The 7,858-nt window shown below is 37.0% G+C and overlaps 1 non-coding gene across 1 annotated transcript; it reads right to left on the bottom strand.

Moving 5' to 3' along the window:
• Positions 1-1,947: 1,947 nt before the first annotated feature.
• LOC112805072 (small nucleolar RNA R71) lies at positions 1,948-2,055 on the bottom strand. Its single transcript, XR_003203683.1, has one exon. It is a non-coding gene; the product is annotated as a small nucleolar RNA R71 (small nucleolar RNA).
• Between the last annotated feature and the right edge of the window lie 5,803 nt (positions 2,056-7,858).

The raw sequence follows: 7,858 nt of genomic DNA on the forward strand, positions 1-7,858 counted from the left end.
GAATTTCTTATTTTCTTTTTCCTATATGTTTTTCAAAAAAATATATACAAAAATTATAAAATCGAAAAAAAAACCAAAAATATTTTGTGATTCTTGTTTGAGTCTTGTGTCATGTTTTAAGTTTGGTGTCAATTGCATATTCATCTTGTTCTTGCATTTTTCGAAAATTCATGCATTCATAGTGTTCTTCATGATCTTCAAGTTGTTCTTGGTAAGTCTTCTTGTTTGATCTTTAAATTTTCTTGTTTTGTGTTGTATGATGTTTTTCATGTGCATTTTTGCATTCATAGTGTCTAGGCATTAAAAATTTCTAAGTTTGGTGTCTTGCATGTTTTCTTTGCATCAAAAATTTTTCAAAAATGTGTTCTTGATGTTCATCATGATCTTCAAAGTGTTCTTGGTGTTCATCTTGACATTCATAGTGTTTTTGCATGCATCATAGGTTTTGATAAAAAAATTTTCATGTTTTGGGTCATTTTTATGTTTTTCTCTCTCATCATTAAAAATTTAAAAATAAGAAAATATATTTTTCTTATTTTTCTCAAAATTTCGAAAACTTGAGTTGACTTAGTCAAAAATTTTAAAAACTTAGCTATTTCTTACGAGTCAAGTCAAATTTTCAAATTTAAAAATCTTATCTTTTCAAAATCTTTTTCAAAAATCAAATCTTTTTCATTTTTTTATTATTTTTGAAAATTCTTAAACTTTATTTTCAAAATCTTTTTTATCTTTATTTCAAAATTTTGAAAACTTTACTAACAATTAATGTGATTGATTCAAAAATTTGAAGTTTGTTACTTTCTTGTTAAGAAAGGTTCAATCTTTAAATTCTAGAATCATATCTTTTAGTTTCTTGCTAGTCAAGTAATCAATTTTGATTTTAAAAATCAAATCTTTTTCAAAATATCTTTTCCATCATATCTTTCTATCTTTTCCAAAAAAATTTGATTTCAAAATATCTTTTCTAACTTCTTATCTTTTCAAAAATTGATTTTTAAATCTTTTTCAACTAACTAATTAACTTTTTGTTTGTTTCTTATCTTTTTCAAAACCACCTAACAACCTCTCTCTCTCTCTAATTTTCGAAAATATCTCCCCCTTTTTTCAAAATTTTTTTAATTAACTAATTATTTTAAATTTAAATTTTTAATTTTAATTCTTCTTTTAATTATCAAAAATTATTAACCCTTTTTCAAAATTAATTTTCAAATTCTCTCCCTCTCATCTCCTTCTATTTATTTATTTATTTACTAACACTTCTCTTCATCTCAAAGAATCTGAACCTATCTTCACCCTTGTGTTTGGATTCTCACCTTTTCCTTCTTCTATTTCCTTTTTCTTCTACTAACATAAAGGAATCTTTCTACTGTGGTAAAAAGGATCCCTATTATTATTTTCTGTTCCCTTCTTTTTTATATGAGCAGGAGCAAGGATAAGAATATTCTTATTGAAGCAGATCCTGAACCTGAAAGGACTCTGAAGAGGAAACTAAGAGAAGCTAAATTACAACAATCCAAAGACAACCTTACAGAAATTTTTAAAAAAGAAGAGGAGATGGCAGCCGAAAATAATAATGCAAGGAGGATGCTTGGTGATTACACTACACCTACTTCCAAGTTTGATGGAAGAAGCATCTCAATCCCTGCCATTGGAGCAAACAACTTTAAGTTGAAACCTCAACTAGTTGCTCTAATGCAACAGAACTGCAAATTCCATGGACTTTCATCAGAAGATCCCTACTAGTTTTTAACTGAGTTCTTGCAGATCTGTGAGACTGTTAAGACTAATAGAGTAGATCCTGAAGTCTACAGGCTCATGACTTTCCCCATTGCTGTAAGAGACAGAGCTAGAATATGGTTAGATTCACAACCTAAAGATAGCCTGGACTCCTGGGATAAGCTGGTTGCGGCCTTCTTAGCTAAGTTCTTTCCCCCTCAAAAGCTGAGCAAGCTTAGAGTGGATGTTTAGACTTTCAAACAAAAAGATGGTGAATCCCTCTATGAAACTTGGGAAAGATACAAGCATATGACCAAAAGGTTTCCTTCTGACATGCTTTCTGAATGGACCATTTTGGATATATTCTATTATGGTCTATCTGAATTCTCTAAAATGTCACTGGATCATTCTACAGGTGGATCCAATCACCTAAAGAAAATGCCTGCAGAAGCTCAAGAACTTATTGACATGGTTGCAAATAACCAATTCATGTACACTTCTGAGAGGAATTCTGTGAATAATGGACACCTCAGAGGAAGGGAGTTCTTGAAATTGATGCTCTAAATGCCATATTGGCTTAGAACAAAATGTTGACTCAGCAAGTCAACATGATTTCTCAAAGTATGAATGGATGGCAAAATGCATCCAACAGTACTAAAGAGGCATCTTCTGAAGAAGAAGCTTATGATCTTGAGAACCCTGCAATGGCAGAGGTAAATTATATGGGTGAACCTTATGGAAACACCTATAATTCATCATGGAGAAATCATCCAAATTTCTTATGGAAGGATCAACAAAAGCCTCAACAAGGCTTTAATAATGGTGGAAGAAATAGGCTCAGCAATAGCAAGCCTTATCCATCATCTTCTCAGCAACAGACAGAGAATTCTGAGCAGAGCACCTCTAACTTAGCAAACTTAGTCTCTGATCTGTCTAAGACCACTTTAAGTTTCATGAGTGAAACAAGGTCCTCCATCAGAAATTTAGAGGCACAAGTGGGACAGCTGAGTAAGAAAGTCACTGAAACTCCTTCTAGTACTTTCCCAAGCAATACTGACGAGAATCCAAAAAGAGAGTGCAAGACCATAGACATAATCAACATGGCCGAACCTAGAGAGGAAGGAGAGAACGTGAATCCCAATGAGGAAGACCTCATGGGACATCTCTCAAGCATGAAGGAGTTCCCTATTAAGGACCTAAAGGAATTTGAGGCTCATATAGAGACCATAGAGATTCCATTAAATCTTCTTCTACCATTCGTGAGCTCTAAAGACTATTCTTCCTCAGAAGAGGATGAAGATGTAACTGGAGAGCAAGTTGCTCAATATCTAGGAGCCATCATGAAGCTAAATGCCAAATTGTTTGGTAATGAGATTTGGGAAGGTGAACCTCCCTTGCTCATTAATGAACTAGATACATGAATTCAGTAAACTTTACCTCAAAAGAGACAAGATCCTGGCAAATTCTTAATGCCCTGTACCATAGGCAGCATGACCTTTGAGAAGGCTCTGTATGACCTAGGGTCAGGCCTAAATCTTATGCCACTCTCTGTAATGGAGAAGTTGGGTATCATTGAGATACAGCCTGCCATATTCTCATTGCAAATGGCAGACAAGTCAGTAAGACAAACTTATGGATTGGTAGAGGACGTGTTAGTAAAGGTTGAAGGCCTTTACATCCCTACTGATTTCATAATCTTAGACACTAGGAACGAGGAGGAAGAATGCATCATCCTTGGAAGACCTTTCCTAGCCACAGCAGGAGCTGTGATAGATGTTAACAGAGGAGAATTAGTCCTTCAATTGAATGGGGACTACCTTTTGTTTAAGACCCAATGGTGTTCTTCTTTAACAATGGAGAGGAAGCATGAAAAGCTTCTCTCATTACAGAGTCAAACAGAGCCCTCACAATCAAACTCTAAGTTTGGTGTTGGGAGGCCACAGCCAAACTCAAAGTTTGGTGTTGAATCCCCACATCCAAACTCTAAGTTTGGTGTTGGGAGTCTACAACATTGACCTGATTACCTGTGAGGCTCCATGAGAGCCCACTGCAAGCTATTGACATTAAAGAAGCGCTTATTGGGAGGCAACCCAATTTTTATTTATCTAATTTTATTTTTCTTTTATTGTTCTTTCATGTTTTATTAGGTTCATGATCATATGGAGTCACAAAATAAACATTAAAATTAAAAACAGAATCAAAAACAGCAGAAGAAAAAGCACACCCTGGAGGAAGGGCTTACTGGCGTTTAAACGCCAGTAAGGAGCATCTGGCTGGCATTCAACGCCATAACATAGCATGGATCTGGCGTTGAACGCCAAAAACAAGCAGCATCTTGGCGTTCAGACGCCAGGAATACACCCTGAGGAAAGCTGGCACTGAACGCCAGAAACAAGCATGGAACTGGCGTTCAACGCCAGAAACATGCTGCAAATGGGCGTTGAACGCCCAAAACAAGCATGAAGCTAGCGTTCAACGCTAGAAACAAGCATCAATCTAGCGTTGAACGCCAGGATTGCATGCAGAGGGCGTTTTACATGCCTCATTGGTGCAGGGATGTAAATCCTTGACACCTCAGGATCTATGGACCCACAGGATCCCCACCTACCTCAACTCACCTTCTCTCTTCTTCACACAATCCAATAACACTCTTCCCCAAAACCGTTCACTAATCAGCTCAATCTCTCTTCCCTATCACCTCTTCACCACTCACATTTATCCACTCTTCCCCATAAACCCCATGGTGCACGAAATTGTGTATGCCAATATTAATGGACTATTTAACACAGCTTCATACCACTAACAAGCAAGTGCACTGGGTCGTCCAAGTAATACCTTACGCGAGTAAGGGTCGATCCCACGGAGATTATTGGTTCGAAGCAAGCTATGTTTATTTTATTAATCTTAGTCAGGATGCCAATAAGGTTATTTGGATTTAATTGTAAGAAGTAAAAGTATTTGGAATAAGGAATTGTTACTTTATTAATGGAGAATATGTTGGAGTTTTGGAGATGCTTTGTCCTCTGAATTTCTGCAATGTAATATTCAACTCAATTGTTTGTAAAGTTCCATCCATGGCAAGCTGTATGTAGGGTGTCACCATTGTCAGTGGCTACTTCCCATCCTCTCAGTGAAAACGGTCCAGATGCTCTGTCATAGCACGGCTAATCAGCTGTTGGTTCTCGATCATGTTGGAATAGGATCCATTGATCCTTTTGCGTTTGTCATCACGCCCAGCAATCGCGAGTTTGAAGCTCGTCACAGCCATTCAATCCTTGAATCCTACTCGGAATACCACAGACAAGGTTTAGACCTTCCGGATCCTCAAGAGTGGCTGCCATCAGTTCTAGCTTATACCACGAAGATTCTGATTAAGGAAGCTAAGAGATGCTCATTCAATCTGATGTAGAATGGAGGTGGTTGTCAGGCACACGTTCATGGATTGAGGAAGGTGATGAGTGTCACGGATCATCACCTCCTTCACAATTAAGCACGAATGAATATCTTAGATAGGAACATACACACGTTTGAATGAAATAGAAACAATTGCATTAATTCATTGAGATGCTGTAGAGCTCCTCACCCCCAACAATGGAGTTTAGAGACTCATGCCGTCAAAGTGTATAAAATTCAGATCTGAAAATGTCATGAGGTCCAAAGTTAATCTCTAAAAGTTGTTTAAATAGTAAACTAGTAACCTAGGTTTACAGAAAATGAGTAAACTATGATAGATGATGCAAAAATCCACGTCTGGGGCCCACTTGGTGTGTGCTGGGGCTGAGACTTTAGCTTCTCACGTGCCTGAGGCTGTTTTGGGCGTTCAACGCCAGGTTGTAACCTGTTTCTGGCGCTGGATGCCAGACAGCAGCATGATACTCGCGTTGAATGCCAGTTTACATCGTCTATCTTCGCACAAAGTATGGACTATTATATATTGCTGGAAAGCCCTGGATGTCTACTTTCCAACGCCGTTGAAAGCGCGCCAATTGGACTCCTGTAGCTCCAGAAAATCCCTTTTCGAGTGCAGGGAGGTTAGAATCCAACAGCATCAGCAGTCCTTTTTCAGCCTAACTCAGATTTTTGCTCAGCTCCCTCAATTTCAGCCAGAAAATACCTAAAATCACAGAAAAATACACAAACTCATAGTAAAGTCCAGAAATATGATTTTTTCCTAAAAACTAATAATATTCTACTAAAAACTAATTAAAACATACTAAAATCTACATGAAATTACCCCCAAAAAGCGTATAAAATATCCGCTCATCACAACACCAAACTTAAACTGTTGCTTGTCCTCAAGCAACTAGATAAATAAAATAGGATTAAAAGAAATTAAGAAGTAATAATATTTCAGAGTTTTTAAGTGGAGCTCAGATTCTTATTAGATGAGTGGGGACTTTTTGTTTCTGAACAGTTTTGGCATCTCCCTTTATCCTTTGAAATTCAGAATGATTGGCATCCATATGAACTCAGAATTCAGATAGTATTATTGATTCTCCTAGTGTAGTATGTTGATTCTTGAACACAGTTACTTTATGAGTCTTGGCCGTGGTCCTAAGCACTTTGTTTTCCAGTATTACCACCGGTTACATAAATGCCACAGACACATGACTGGGTGAACCTTTTTCAGATTGTGACTCAGCTTTGCTAAAGTCCCCAGTTAGAGGTGTCCAAAGCTCTTAAGCACACTCTTTTTGCTTTGGATCACGACTTTAACCACTCAGTCTCAAGTTTTTCACTTGGACCTGCATGCCACAAGCATATGGTTAGGGACAGCTTGATTTAGCCACTTAGGCCTAGAACTATTTCCTTGGGCCCTCCTATCCATTGATGCTCAAAGCCTTGGATCCTTTTTACCCTTGCCTTTTGGTTTTAAGGGCTGTTGGCTTTTATTCCTTTTCTTGATCCAATGATTTCTTGTAAATTTTTTTTCACTGCTTTTTCTTGCTTCAAGAATCAAATTCATGATTTTTCAGATCATCAATAATATTTTTCGTGTTCCTCATTCTTTTAGGAGCCAATATTCATAAAATAAAAGATAAAAATTATGCACTGTTCAAGCATTCATTCAGAGAACAAAAAGTATTGCCACCACATATAGTTAATTATAATTTTTATTATTAAGAACTCGAAAAAATAAATTACTTTTTTATTCTAATTATCTACTATTTTATTCATGTCTGATGATGATGAGAAAAAATAAATTATAACTTAATTGGAAATAAAACCAGAATAGATATACTAATTACTACTACTACTACTATATATGTTTCCTAAGGTAAATTTCTATAATAACACTATCATAGAGTTAAAGCTAAAATTAGAACTCAACAACCTTTGTTTTGAGAAGTAGATGGTCCTCTGATCTGTGGGGTGCTTGGTCCTTCAAGGATTAATTTCTGGCGCTTTAGCTCCCTTAAATCACGCCCTTGCTCTTCCTGTTCCTTAAGCAGTTTGCAAAGCATGCTACTTTGATTGTTCTGTTCTTCCTTTATTTGGTTCATAGCTTCTTGCAATTTGGAAATAGATGCCTCAAGATGTTCCCAATATTTGAATTGAGGAAGTTCTGGGAGGACTTCCTATGCTCTCCTCTTGATTGGATCATCCTGCAACTGTTGTCTGTCCATTGATATTCTAGTGATTGGCCTTTCAACTGAGATATACTCTGTTATTCCCATCTTCACTCCAACATCTCTGCAGAGCATAGAAATTAAGCTTGGATAGGCCAATCTGGCATCCTTGGAATTCCTGTTTGCTATTTTGTATAGTTCACACGAGATCAGTTGATGGACTTCTACTTCTTTTCCCAACATGATGCTGTGAATCATCACTACTCTTTTAATAGTAACTTCAGAACGGTTGCTGATGGGCAATATAGAATGCCCAATGAAATCCAGCTAGCCTCTGGCTACTGGTTTGAGATCTTCTCTTTTGAGTTGATTTGGGATGCCAGTCGTGCTGGTGGTCCACCTGGCTTCAGGGATGCATATATCCTCTGGAATCTTGTCCAAGCCTTTATTTACCCTCATCATTCTCCTATTAAAGGAGTCTGGGTCATCTTTCAGTTGAGGAAGCTTAAAGATCTCCCTGATTTTGTCAGGATGGGTATGAACAATCTTTCCTCTGACTAAGGTCCGATGGT

This window comes from Arachis hypogaea, chromosome 5 (assembly GCF_003086295.3).
Source record: "Arachis hypogaea cultivar Tifrunner chromosome 5, arahy.Tifrunner.gnm2.J5K5, whole genome shotgun sequence".
NCBI classification, from domain to species: Eukaryota; Viridiplantae; Streptophyta; class Magnoliopsida; order Fabales; family Fabaceae; genus Arachis; species Arachis hypogaea.